A 14,785-nucleotide genomic window follows, 5' to 3' on the forward strand; every position below is an offset into this window, starting at 1 on the left:
CATGCTTATTGCGTTTAAAATCATGTAAATTTATACTTTTAAGAGCAAAAAGCGTTAAAATACTGATCGAGCATTTTTCTCGTTTAACTTTTCAAAAATACGAGGAAAAAAATATTAATGCAATATAAAAACTTTATGTGCGAAGCGTAAAGACAGCAATTTGAATAGAAAGCAAGACTTGACATGAAAAAAGAAGTAGAGATTTGTAATTGCGGATTTAACATTCAACTATTAAATCAATACTGCATGAAGATAAAAAACGAGAAAGTAAGATCGAACATGAAAAATATTGAATCTCAGCAGCTCGGAAAAACGTAGGGACCACGCGTCGCAAGAGAAAGACAACGAAGCGTAAGGGAAAACGAGATAGAGGAGTAAGAGATAGAGGGAGGCGAGGAAAGAGCAAAGAGCTTGACAGGCGAGGCTGTAGGGGTGCAGGGCTGCGACCCGACTGACCCTACCTCGATGCCCCGGCCGCCTTCGGAGCCCTCTCTAGCCCTACTCCGCGCACCCTTACCCTCACCCTTAGCTCCCGGGGGTGGATGGAAGGCGGGCCGGCCCATTTTTCGCGCCCCACTTGACTCCACGTCCTCATTGGCTGCCGCCCTCTCGCTCTGACCTCTCTTCCCTCGGCCGCCCCTGACATCGACGGGGTGGACGGCCGCGTTCCTTCTACCTGGACCTTTCTTCCGAAGAAGAAAAGAAGTGACGGCCGAAAACATCCGTACGAAATATTAATCGCTCATCTGACAACGGCTAATATGCTACCAAACAAATCTCTACGAAGCAATTTTATATAACAACGGTAATTGCTTTCTTTTTAAAGCGAAGAAAATGCAACTAAAGCTAATATTAAATGATTAATAACAGAAAAGTCGAAGGAGAGTTACACTTGAAGATTGTTATTCATTGCAGCGGATACAGAACGAATGAGAGCAACGGTCAGCGGAAATAATCACAGGCGGATTAAGTTGAAGTGAAAAGAAAGAACCGATAGGAATCGAGGGATTAAAATGAGCCCGAGGTTGAGTCCAGTGAAATCGAACACGGCCCCCTCCCGAGAAGCAGAATTATCCGACAGGCGCTTAGAGGCGGTGATGACGACTGTATGGTAGTGGTCGCGGTTGGGTTTGATAAAAAGCGTAATAATATGATCAGCAGGTTGAAGAATCTGGAGAGCTCGGGTCCGCGAGAAGAGATTACGAGTAGAGTGGTGGAACATGGTACACGAGGGAGAAGGAGAGGGACAGGGAACGCGATAAGGAGAACTGCAGAGCACTTGTTCGTGGAGTTCGCGAACGGGGAGAAAAAGAGAGACAGAGAAAGGATAAAGGGGGTGAGGAGAAGGGAAGAGACGAAAGAGAGGGAGAGCAGGACGAATAGACTGACGGCAGACGGATAGATAGATGAAGAGTGAGAGCGAGAGAGCAAGGCACTGGCGCGGCGAGCGAGACAATCTCGAGTGAAGGAAGGAGACTCACTCATCAGCGATCGCGGAAGAGAAAGAGGGAAACGGCGACTAGATCGAGGAGTTAAAGTGGGTATGGTACTACTTGGTCGGGCAACGCGTGCTGGTTGTCCGGGGTAGGGCAAGCCCGTAGCCAATGAGAGGACGACCGGGGCGCGCCCGGGACTCGACCCCACCTTCAGTAGTCATGGCAACCAGTGGAACCCGCGAGAAACCCTCGCGGGTTCGCGATAGTGGGGGGTCCAGGTCGGTGTCAGGGGTCGCCTTAGTCGGCAGTCGGTCTCTGGTCGGCCCCAAGAATAGTCGTATCGAGGCGGTAGTCGAGTATCACCTCTCTTCTTCTCCTCCTCCTCCTCCTTCTACTACTACTACGGCCCGCCGTTCTACTGCTGCTGCTGCTGCTGCTGCCGCCGCCGCTGCCGTCACCGCCACCACCGCCGCCGCCGCCACCGCCGCCGTCGCCGCCGCCGCCGCCGCCGCCGCCGCCGTTGCTGCTGCTGTTGCTGCTGTTGCTGATGCTCGGCGCTGCGAGCGCGCGACGAAGGGACGATACCATCACGCACACCATCGCGCAACACGCATTCGAAGAAGTACACGCGCACGCGAGCGAGCGAGCGAGCAAACGCATACATCGAGGCTCGCGCAAACGCAAGTGTCGCTTGCGATCGTACGATATATCGGCTGTATACGCGTACACACGGACGTACGCACGCGGCAACATACGCAGGCACGCTCGTGGCTACGGATGAGAGAGCTGTGAAGAGATATACTCGAGATCACGCCAAAGTGTGAAACGTCAAGCGATATCGAAGGAGACGATCGCTCCGAACTTCTTTGGATTTATCTTTGGAGTTTATCTACCCCCCTCCCTTCTCCCTTTTACTGCCGGGTGGTCGTGTGTCGGCTATCCTGACAATTGAAGGGTTGATGACCATTGCCGAAATGGTTCGATCGGTGTCGGTGCGAGTGTCGGTGTTTTAAACGCGAAATCTTTCTCGTTGAGAAATCGCAACGTCCACGTGGAAAAAGTGAAGTGCCTCTAAGTGCATGACCAAGTGTGAAAGCTGTTACTGTTCGACATCGTTATATCATTCGCGATCGTTGTTCACGCACGTTCACTGGGAGTTCTTGCGGAATGACACTGTGATTATTATAGCGTGAGCGATCTACGAATAATATTAAAGTTGATTAGAGTCGTAAGACCTTTACTTAAGTGCGATGTCTTTGCAAAAATCGAAAGATCGAACGTAACTTAATTCTCTGTAGACTTTATAGACGAATTACATTCAATTAAAGATTTGGAGAGCCGGAGCAGTACCAGAGAGAACAAAAATAAAATTAGAAGTATAACACGCAAAAGGAGAATATAACGCGTGTAAATGATGAGGCTTTGACTTTGATATTCTCAACAATTATTTATATGTATTGCATTTGAAAGATAATTGGAGAACGCACGTGTCGATCCATCCGTAATTCTTTCTCTGCAAGTATGATAGGTGTCAACTATCATTTGTATAGTTCGTTTCGCGATTATGGGTTATTTATCCGAAAGTTCAGGACAGTGAAAAAGTGAGTGAAGAAACGTGATTTCTAGCAGCTGATATATCATTCGAGTGATCAACGCACAAATTGTCGAGAACTGCCAGGATTTCGCATCTTTCTACTGTGCCCGAAGATAAACTGATCAAGTCCAAAAAATTGTCCGAACGGACTAAGGCGACCGCGAACCCACAGTCGGCCCCCTCGTCGTTGTCGGCCGAATCGCGTCTTACGGATAGGAAACCGGCAGGGTGGTTCGAGGCGGGACAGTAGGCGCGGACGCCCTGGCGACTGCCGGGGTGGTTTACCCGGCCGCGACGGCGACGTTGTTTCCTGGTCGGGTGCCAGCCGGACACCACCACCCCGAGTTCACCACCACGTTGGAGCTGGGGTTCCCGGCGCGCGGCACCACCGCCTCAATGGCGTTGGTCGCGCCGCCGCCCTCCTGGGCCTCGCGGGACCCCGGGGCCGCCCTGGGCGCAGCCGGCGGCGGCGGCGGTGGAGGCGGCGGACCCCTTCCGGTAGGCCCGCCGCCGCCAATGCCGCCCGCACATCTGACACCCTCGGCCACGCCGGAGGACATCACCTGTCTGGTACCCGCCGGTTCGGTCCTGACCTCAAGGGACCCCCTGCCTCCCAGTACCACCCCCGGCAGCCAAGCCAACAGTTCGCAGTCCGGCAGCTCGCAAACGGATAAGTCGCCGAACATCGAGTGCGTCGTCTGCGGGGACAAAAGCAGTGGCAAACATTACGGACAGTTCACTTGCGAAGGTGAGTCATTCATATTTTCTTCGAAAAAGTGCATAAAAATGCCTTAGTAGTTGCGTGATGATGATCGGAGGATGACTTACAATGGACGTAGATATATTTCTTTGTTGGTGACATATTCGATCAACACGAGAATTAACATTGTGCGATTGTTAGGTATATCTCTGATAATCATGTTGATTACTAGTGCGATAATAACCAAATATACTTGTAATAGTCGATAAGCATAAGGTGAATCACGATGATATTTCACGATTTCAAGTCGCGGTAATAGACGGTAACAGAAAATAAATTCAGTTCCACGTTAACAACTTGCGATTGAGAAAGATATATAATATCAGAACACATAAAAATACCTGTTTCGATTTTGTCATATAACATGCACATGTAAAAAATTCTTTAAACTTTGGAGATAAATAGAAACAGCAATAAAAACGTGATTAATTTTATATTTAAAAAACCGTTTATCTTCTCAGTATTTGTCGATTGGTTTAAGAAATCTAAATCTTAGCGATGATCTGAATTAATTAATTCTGACTTAATCAATTCCCTTTTTTTTCTAAGTTATCTTTTTTACGCGAAAAAGAAAAATAATATAATCAATTATAAAACGTTAGTCAGGAAATGCCATGACAGTCATAAAAGCGAATAAGCGTTTTGTCCGTGATCGAGGGCAGAGATTTGAGATCTTGTCGAAGAGATTTCACGAGAGATTCCACAATGGGCGACACGAACGGTAGCACGCGCGCTGAAACAGCCACGCGGCGAAGATAGGGCGACCGTCGAAATCTCTACCGTCACCACGCGGTAGGTTCTCGCAAAGCCTTTCTTTTTTCTTCATATGGAGGAGCGCGGCTCTTTCGACGACTCTTCTCTCTTTCTCTCCACTGTGGGTATGCCGTGGGACGCGATAGGTATCCTTTTACCTGCGCCACCAATTTGTCATCGCGCGAGGCAGAGCTTATTCGCATCAGAATGCTCGACACCTACTTTAATGCTCGCGCTTACATTAATTTATTCAAGATGTGTATGTAAGAGGGAGGAACGGAAGCGGAGAAATAAAGGGGGAAAGAAACGGCGAAATATTCCGGATTAATGAGAGGAAGAAAGAGATTATTACTACGAATGATAGAAGAAGGTAGTGTGCGGAACGGAGGCAGAGAAAGAGAGAGAAAAAACAGAGGAGCGAGGGAGGAAAGAGGAAGAGAGAAGAAGAGAAAAAGAGTACACCGTGGCCATCGGGCGTGGAGAGTACGAAAAAACAAAGAGTCACCATTAATAACCCAGTGGGGTGTTCCCCGGAACGCTTACACGTCTGTTACGAGCCTAATAACGATGTAATAGGGCCGAGGAAATGAAGCGGGAGGAACGAGGACAGACGTCGAAAGGGAGAAGCGGGCGCGAGAGGGAAGGGTTTATCCCATTCTGGCGCCGATGATGACGGGGTTCGGTTCCGATGGAATGAGAAACAAATTGTTTTCACGGGCGGAAACAAATCCCAGCGGGTCGTCGAGAACGTGCGCGCGCGCGCGAGCGGCGAGTTATCGCGCGTATAAACCGTAGCGGCTAATTATCCATCGGCCAGATGTATCGAGGATAACTAATTAGCCGCGTTGCGCCGCGCCGCCGTATCGCGCCGTGTCGTATCGCGCCGACGAATCTCGCGATTTGTCGATGCAAGGAGAAGTGTTTCTGGGCGATTTGTACTTTGAATCGTATGTTACAGGCCGCGCCTTTCCTTCCACTGTATGAAATCGATCACTTTTCTATAATTTCTATTTAACAATACTGTACAGTACAGTGTTATTTAAATCAGTTTATGGTTTATCTCATTATTGAAAGTTTCGTGACATAAATAGAAAATAGGATCTATTTATTCTCCGGTTCTTCAACAATTCTTCTTCTTTTGTATTTATGAAAGCTAATATTTTAGTAACTTCAAAATAATATCTCTGTTAAATGATTTTTATAATTTAATTTAACGAAATGGTGTAAGTAGTAAGATTCCTTTTTTGATAAACCATCATTTTTTTAAATAATGAAAGTTCTGAAATATGTTGATGCTTATTTTACATTTTGTCTTCGCTGAGATGTCTAAGAGTGATTGATCGAATATCCGAGCTTTAACTTTGGTTATTTCAACGTTTTCTTATATCACGGTCGGCATTCACGAGACGCAGAACAGCTGAGTTCCTGCAACGTCCGTTAAATCATTTATACGAAGGACCGAAGGCTCGAGACGAGAGGAGAGTAACGAAGAGAAATGTCGCGACTCGGCTCGGACAGGCGGACGGACTTGGGTTAATCGAAATCTACAGCACCCTCGGAAATCAGGAGTTATATATCCTCCCGCGCGTCCGCCCTCTCTCGCACGCCCTATTATCCCGAATTACGCCTTATTGATACCAGATTGCCCGCGGTAATTTATATCTCGCGGGTGATTTAGTGCACTTCGAGGGCCTTGATTAATGATCCACAGCTATCTGCGGTTCCTTCTTCTTTTCGCCCTTCCTGCTCTCGACTTGCTCGATGCGTCGAAGCCGCAGCGAGACGCGTGAATACTAATCGCAAATTATTAACGCTTGTGCGATAAATTGTATGCATTAAATTAAAAATCAAAGTTTCACGCTGACGATGCTTGTAGCTTGTACCTGTGTCACAATTTGTTGACACCTCTGTCGTAAAATTTTTGTAGGTACACATATGAAATGTTAATTACTTAGGGCTTTATGCTTTCAAAACATCGAGCCATTATCTGTGATACCCGCGGTAAATTATATTAATGATCGACGTGAAAAATATTAACGGATTCGTTGTGTAGCTCTCGGAAACCTTCGCACACGTGTACGCGTTTCTATGCCGAAACAATCTAAAATTCGTATACGGTCGCTCGCGTCGAAACGAGTTTCAAATTAATCATTTTGACGTAAATGAATTTTGTAGCAGCCATTCTCATCGCCGAGTCGATAATTAGATGATATCTGCCTTTTATTAAGGCGAAGAATACATTATCCTTTTTCGCTTGGTCAAAATTATTTTTAGCGGGCGTTAAAACGGTACGTTTCTGCTTTTGTGCCCCCCTGCTCCCCGCCTCGAGGGATACCACGCCGTCGCCGTCGGACCGACAAGTATAGCAATGCGCGAGTATTCCATGCGAGTTCATAACATTCTTCTATTTACCGCACACATTATCCCTCTCGCTGCGGAGTGGTTCCGCATTTCTGTGCTTAGCATTCATCGCTCGCTAGACGTTACCGCAGGATCGAGCCTATTTGCGGTAACCGACAGCGGGCTATTGAAATCTCGTTAGGTTCACTCGGTGTATTGCCCTCGACGGAGACGAGACCGTGCGTGGGATCTGGCACGTAACACGCGTGGATATCACGTGGAAATCATGGGGATACTGAAGCGTGGAGCGCTGACCGAGCGAGCGAAGACGAGACAGACAGATGGATGGATCTGCTTGACGGCGAGCCTCGATCGATTCGAACAGATTGAAAAAGTACTTTGCTCCGATTGATCGATACTGAGATTGGAGATGTCCATAAAGTGCCTTAACGTAGTAGAATGAAATAACACGGGAACAATCGCTGCTGCTTCGTAATTCGTGAGCAGACGCAAGATAATGATATATTGTATACAAAGTTTCATTATAATAATTTCCATAAAGTCTAAAAGTTTATAACTGACAGGGGATTTTGACATGTTTTGTTAATTTATTTTATTATAATTGTGATATTTTATTGATATTTATGTAGTAAGAAGGAAATTTCGCTAAACTCGTTTTTTATTACGCAATTTAGATATTTTAAGTTTCATTAAAAGTAAAATATATATCCTGTTATCTCTTTAAGTCACGGAATACCATTGATGTTTCTTGTTCTGGCGGTACAATGATACAATGATAGCCTCATAATATTATACACACAAGATACGTATATTGATTTTACATTAAAACACATGAACTCGTGACTTTTGAATACGACAAAGAGTGAGATACCTCATCAATGTTACGTATACACGTTTAATCCATTTAGATATAGAAATATACGAAACCGCGTTTTACAACTATATTATTACACTGTATCTCATATTATGAGATAATATTTTACGTATCTACCCAGGTATTCAGAAAAATTTTGCAGGAATGGACGAAACTGTGCAATTAAAGCGTGCCAGCGCGCCGTCCAACTCGATAAGCGACGCTTGCGATAATTGCTTCCTGTACAATGTGTAAACCATTTCCTGCAGCTCGGCTAAATTTGGCGTGTAATCTGTACACCGTGTAACGACGAATTTCACGAATTGCCCCGGCCACGTCGGCCAGATGTCGGTCGGCCACGATCGCGTCCGTTCGCTCGGAGCACGCGGAAATGCATCCGCGGGGCTGCAACCAGCCAGCCGCGTCGCGCGCGTTTCCCGAAGGGTCCGTTCTCGCCACGCGAGATAATTGACAGTTAGATCTGCCGGAAGAACCGGCGCCGACTTTATTCGATGAACGAATAGGTTACAGTACCGGCTATTAATCTGCGGTCGCGCTTGTAATGAATTGACGTATTTTTTTTAACGAAGGAAACAACCTTACACGCTTTTCACGTGTTAAGTAACATTTTAATGAAAAATAAATACCTTCAATCAACTCGAAGGTACAATTTATCGGCACGTGTGTGTTTCATTATTATTTTAATTTTGTCTTTAATAATTAAAGCTGACGAGATGTAAGATAGGATATGGATTTGTCAAGAAAGTTGGAGCGTGTTCAGCTTGTTTCAGCGTTCCCTCGCGTACATTTATTCTATAAAAGAAGTTATATTATTCCATTCTCTTGTAGAGTAAAATATTTAATCCAATGAAGTTTCAACGTTAGGGAGAATTTTTCATTGTTTCCATAAAGTTTGAATTAATGTTTGAATTTGCTTGATTCTCGCATTCACGTTAAATTGCTACGGACATTACTGCCGTCGGTCGGTCGGTCGGTCGGTCGCGTGGCGGAAACTGTCGCCAAGATACGAGCAGATATCCTAATGAACCCGGGGCTTCTCTAATTACTCGCCCTGCAATGCACCCGATACGGGCCGCCGGAATTCCTCGGAGTGAAACGATCGTCTTCGTGCATCCGCCGACCTTCTCGTGAGCTTACACACGAGCTATCAAAGGGCTCTTTTGTTCCTTTACGGTATTTGTCTTTTTGTTTATCAGGCGGAGTAAAGGATTGTTGCATTTCGTTTCAAAACCTATCATTAAATGAATTATTATTATTCTCTATTTAACTTTATTATATACTCTCGCGTATATTATTAAAATTCGTAAAGTATTTATCGATTTGTATAAATACAAGGTGCGGGCATTCAAGAAAACGTACTTTCCGTTGAGAAGTCGTTTAACATTATAGCATGCGTGTGTGCGGGAAAATAAAATTAAACGAAATAGAACTGAAATACTTAAATGAAAGGATTATGTAGAAATATCTCGCTTGAGCGAGAAGCCAGCTTATTGCGTAAAAGAATCCGGATAATGGAAAAGTGATCGTAACCGGCTGCGAGGGAAACACGGTGTAGTGATACCGCGGCGAATTAACGCGCGATACGGTCGATGTGGAGTCGTCATGGTGGAAGCGAGGGCCGAACCAGGTTAAGAGTTGGACCCTTAATTGAGCGCTCGTGTTACAGCGGCGAGTCACTCTCTCCCCGGTGTACCAATTACAACCGCGGTAACGATATTTACCATTGCCGGGGCTCTCGCGCCTATCCGTGGCATTAGCGGTGCCGTAATAACACGGTTAATCCGACGATAATTTCTGTTCGCGGTAATCTTAATTGCCCGGAACATCGCGAATTCTCTCCCTGGTCCCCCAGCGTAGGAGGTAACGCGCGCGCGTTTATACCCACGTCGGCCTTTCTACCCTCACCGTGAAATGGAGTTTGATTGCGCCGGCCAGGGGTGACTGCACGAGGATGAAGAAAGGTCTTGGAATGAATGAGTGTCGAAGAAGCTTATCCGCGATAGGAGCCGCATATATATTCAGATCAGAGAGAGAAAGAGAGAGAGAGAGAGAGAGAGAGAGAGAGAGAGAGAGAGAGAGAGAGAGAGAGAGAGACGATAAATTATTTTCTTGAAATTATGCAGAGATCTAAGGATAGTGTAATTATAATAAATGTGAAAATATAATTGTTATCTTCATGATTACAATTGAAAGTTGCTCGTGCGTGGAAGAATTTACAGTGACTGGGATTCGAGTCATTTTTTTCTCGTTCGACGCGTTTGTCGTCAGACTCGTCTCGATCGTCCCGAGCAAATTGACAATAACTCGCAGCCGTTTGACATCGCTTGACATCAAAATAAACCCGTCGACGTAATAAAGCGATCGCCGACAATCAGGCCGATTACGCCAATGAACGTCCAATGCGGAACGGTGCATCAGCGGCGCGTTCCACCGATTTCTTTCCAATGAGACGCATCCTCGATGACGGTCGACGATGATTCGCTTTTGGCGCGCGTCGATGCGCGGAGATGGGATCAGCTTGATGTCGTTCGACTGAAGAATCGAACGATAACAGCCCGCGCGACTTCTCGCAACGGACGCTCGTTAATGTGTTTTCCGCGACATCATGCTGATTACATAAGCGCCGTGCGTCGATTGGCACGTCGATCGTCACACGTTACACCGGTTATGCGTTCTGGAATGTGATAGTCGCGAGATTCCGCGAGTAACAGGTGCGACAGCGACGTTAAGAACAAACGGTTGAAGGACCATGAGAAGCATTAAAGCAGCGCGGCAGAAACGTGTGTATTATAAATGGAGTGAATGCTTTTTGTTAAATATAAATGTTATTTTCTTTGTCCGTATTTATCTTTGAGACATACAATCAATTTTTTCAATTTTAGTTTTTTAAATGTTACTTTTAAATTTACGTAGAAAATGTATGACGGTAGCATTTGAAACTGTTTAACTATAACATAAATGAACTTAATAGCGAGTAATTGTTTATTTATTATGATTCTATTAATTTGTCATTACGTAAAAATAAAAAAAATTGCTTAAAGCAAAGATAATACAAGAAAAAATTCTAAATTTTATATTTTTATATTAATCATTTAATATATATTTTATTATACGATATACAAAAGTAATTAATGAATTAATGAATATATAATTAAAAGAATTGAGAAAGAATAAATTACGTATAAATTAGACACGTAAGTGGATCGAAAATGTGAGTATTAAACTTAATTTATACGAATCTGCCGTTTAGAGGGCAATTTATTTTAATTATTAGTTTGATTTATTATTTCGCGAAAGATGGGCGGTATGAATTTATTGACATCGGAGGTAGGGATAGTTGGCCTCGCGAAATACCTGTGGCGATCGAACGCATCGGCGGTTTCCGTGGATGACGGGAATGAGTTATAATTAAAGCGGTGGCCAAGTCATTATGCCGTACCGGCGATAAATTACGACTTTTACGAGGCCCCAAGCAAGGCCGCGCGCCAAAGAGAAGCCCGGCGCGAGCGTCACAGTGCAATCGTAGATTCGTTGAGAAATCGAAAATGATGAGGGTGGCCCACCGTCAACGTCAGCGGATTACGACTAGGAGGGAGGAGGGAGGAGGGAGGAGGGAGGAGGAGAAAGAAAAACGCACGCACGTTTACACGGTGTGAGGTATAAATTGTCAAAGATCGTGAGGCTCGACATCAAGATCCGTTGTCCGACAAGACGGACTTCTTTCATTCGTTTAATACCCTTCTCCCTTCGTGCTCAGAACTAACGGGCACAACCGTATAGAACCCCTTGAATACCGAAAATACCGTATGGAACGTGACATCGGATAATCGATAAGACGGAGTGTCGGGGCGACTCTTCGGCCGCTCGCACGTCCCTGCGCGTAAATATTTTGATTAATGATCCCGCGAGGACCGTCTGGTCCGGTCCGGTTCGGTCCCGGGACGCAACGGCCCGATTCCAAAACCGGATACCCTTTCGCGTCCCCTTCGCGTCGATGATCTTTCTTCTGCATCTCTCCCTTTCTATACTCGGCCTCGTCCGATTGACGATTATCGGTTCGCGCTCTTTCTCTCTCTCTCTCTCTCTCTCTCTCTCTCTCTCTCTCTCTCTCACTCCTTTACGTCCTTTGATCTGATCCTCTTCTCAACAGAAAGTCACAAACGTGTTCCAAGGAAACTTCCTAGGGGTCACGTGGACAGTATCCTGGGAAAGGCCTCGGGTGTTGTCCTCGCGGTCGGAAAAACTGGTCGTCGGTCAACTGACCGTGGATAATGTGAACCCTTCGTCGGCACCTTCAACCGCGTTAAATGTCCCGTCCGGTATTATTTCGCCGGCTCGAAACAACGCCCCGGATGACCGGAGGCGTTAACGCTCCGAGACCAGTTCGACCTGTTCGAACGCGTGCGTCCGATTTAGGAAGGTCTTACCGGTCTCTATCCAGAGAAACGTCCTCGTGAGCGCCGGACACCCGATCGCGTCAAGGACCAGGGATCCGAGTATACCCGCCGTAAATTAAACCGTCCGTTCATCGACGATCCCGAACAATCTGAACGATACGCGCTGCCCCCTTCGGACGGGTCCTCGGCTATCGCTTGAGATTAGGCGTTCCAGACGGACGGAGAGAGAAAGACGGAGAGAGATGGACATTAATCTGCCGATTACAGGAGCCCGGAAACCTCCCATTTCAAGTAGCACGACTGGTACAAGATTCCCTGTCTTTGGTTATTGCACAATAGTCATTCGGGATTCGACCCTGCGTTTCCAAAGACGTAAGTTTAACCCTCGAATCCCATCGAATGTCGACCTTGAAATTAGGATGACCGTGGATTAATAATGATGGGTACTTGCGGCGAACCAGATGGTCCAAATGTTACCTCCGTTGAAAGCTCAAAGTAGTTTAAAAAAAAATCGGATTGATTGGTCATTACGTTATCTCGACTTTGAGAATTCAAAAGGGAATTCAATCGATCAATATTGTGTGCTCGTTGAATCTAATTAATTCAATGACGGTACAACATAGGTCAGAGATGCTGATCATCTGTTTCTGATATCAATGCTACCGCGTGCCGACTTTTAGGCTTGTATTAGGTTAATATTTACCGACAGCTTAGACTTGCGCGTGTCGAGCTAATATTTAATTCCTACACTTCGAGAAAAAAAATTCCATGAGCTATAACCGGCTATATTATTACGCTATTTATTCATGTGCGTATATTCCCGATATATAACCTTCCATTTTTTTCGATCTTTAATGCAATATTTTTTTAAGTCACGTTACTTAACATTTAACATACATTCTGTAATTATTCTCTAATTTTAATATACTCATTTATGTTTTCCCGTGATATCTCTTCCACGTGATCTTACATTTATGCAGTTGATAATTTTCTAATTGTAGATTTTTTTAAGCCTTGACAATCTTATGTATATCCACACTCTGTCGTGTCCGGCGCAACTTTTATCTGGTTATACAGAAAATTGCAATTGGAGCAAGTAGAAGGAACCTTCCTCTAATGCTTCATAAAGAAAGTCTTAGTTATCGTTCAACTTTATTATAGAAAGATGTATTTTATACTTAAAAACCTCTTCTATACGAAAAATACATCGAAATTTGGTCCATTATTGAGAAGATGCAATTTTCCCGACAAAACTTTTTTGGGTGCGTAATTCCATTATTCGAAAGTTAAATAATAAATATTTTAACAAGTTAAATATTTAAATAAACATTAATTAAATAATTGAATAAATGTGTTTGATTTGGAGATCTCTATTTCAAGAACATGCCATCAAATGTGAAAAATATGCCTTGAAGAAGGCAAAATTATTAAAAATAATAGAAGCGATTGGGCAACTAATAATAAAATATCACGGCTTTTATCAAGTACTATGTGTGTACTTTTTTTAATTCATTACAATAAATGGTTTTTGAATTATGCCTCACGCTCTTATTAACAGATTATATGTAAAATTATGTAATAACGATATTGTTTCACATAATACTAGGTCATGCATGTTATCGACACTTTTAATTCTCATTATTTTTCACCTGTAAGATGAAGTTTTACATTATACGAAATTAAATTTTACAATCCTTAAAATCCGTTTTTATACCGATAGAGTTGCAAAATTTTATGAATGAGTTCAAGATGTGCCCAGATCTTCAATTCGCGCGGTATCTTTCCACATGGCGGCAACGCGAGGCATATTGTTTCACACGCTGCCCGCGCTTTACCCTGTCATTATCCCTGCCATGGAGCCACCCCCTCATTTTCGAGAACATCGACTTTCGACAGACGCGCATGTGTGTGTGTGTCTCTCTGTGTATTTGCGATGCATTTTCGGCGGATGCATTGAACGTTCTCCAGCTACGGCGAGCCGCCGCCGCGCCGCGGCCTTGAACATTCGTCCTTGCACTCCGCAAGAACGACAAGAGTGCTCGGTGTCGTTCCCAGAGGATACAGCCGATTACATTTATTTTCATTTGTTCTCGAAGAACTTTACGGGGGAAATGTCACTGTGAATGAAATCGTGACGTTGCGGTGGGAATGGCTAAAGCACGTATGAGTAATTGATATCTTTATCCTGACAATTATACTTTCCGACAATTATACTATTAATTAAATAATTTAATTTAATAATTTTTATTGTGCATCAATACGCACTAGTGCGTTCAATCGAATTCGCTATGAATATAATGCTCTTTATCAAGTCACAATTCGCGTGTATTCTTTAATGTAAACGCACGTGATATATTTGTATTAATCACGTTACAAAATTGTACTTTTGATTTAATTGAAAAGTGGAAGTAATAGTTTCAGAATTTATTAAAATTATTTATTATTATTTATTCTTTTAAAGTCCATATACCATTTCTTTCAAACGAATTAATCACGCTTATAAAACAACAGTGCAAAATTAATGTAAAATGTAATACTACTACTAATATAAATCTTAAAGTATAAAATTCTAATGCTTTCGTGAGAAATTATTCGCATTTAAAACAATAT

General features: G+C 44.1%; 1 long non-coding RNA gene across 9 annotated transcripts in view; it reads left to right on the forward strand.

Annotated features, from left to right (window-relative positions):
- Positions 1 to 14,785, forward strand: part of LOC105835530 — a 286,578-nt gene that overhangs the window by 154,405 nt on the left and 117,388 nt on the right. The window contains exon 1 of one of the 9 annotated variants that reach the window (XR_004965060.1): positions 1,949 to 3,778. The exons of 6 other annotated variants lie outside the window; for them this stretch is intronic. This is a non-coding gene — a long non-coding RNA (steroid receptor seven-up, isoforms B/C). Of the gene's footprint in view, positions 1 to 1,948; positions 3,779 to 9,928; positions 10,559 to 14,785 lie in introns of those variants that run through there. 2 more of the 9 variants (XR_004965061.1, XR_004965062.1) reach the window with 2 other exon arrangements.

The sequence above is a fragment of the Monomorium pharaonis genome, chromosome 11 (genome assembly GCF_013373865.1).
Source record: "Monomorium pharaonis isolate MP-MQ-018 chromosome 11, ASM1337386v2, whole genome shotgun sequence".
In the NCBI taxonomy this organism is placed as follows: Eukaryota; Metazoa; Arthropoda; class Insecta; order Hymenoptera; family Formicidae; genus Monomorium; species Monomorium pharaonis.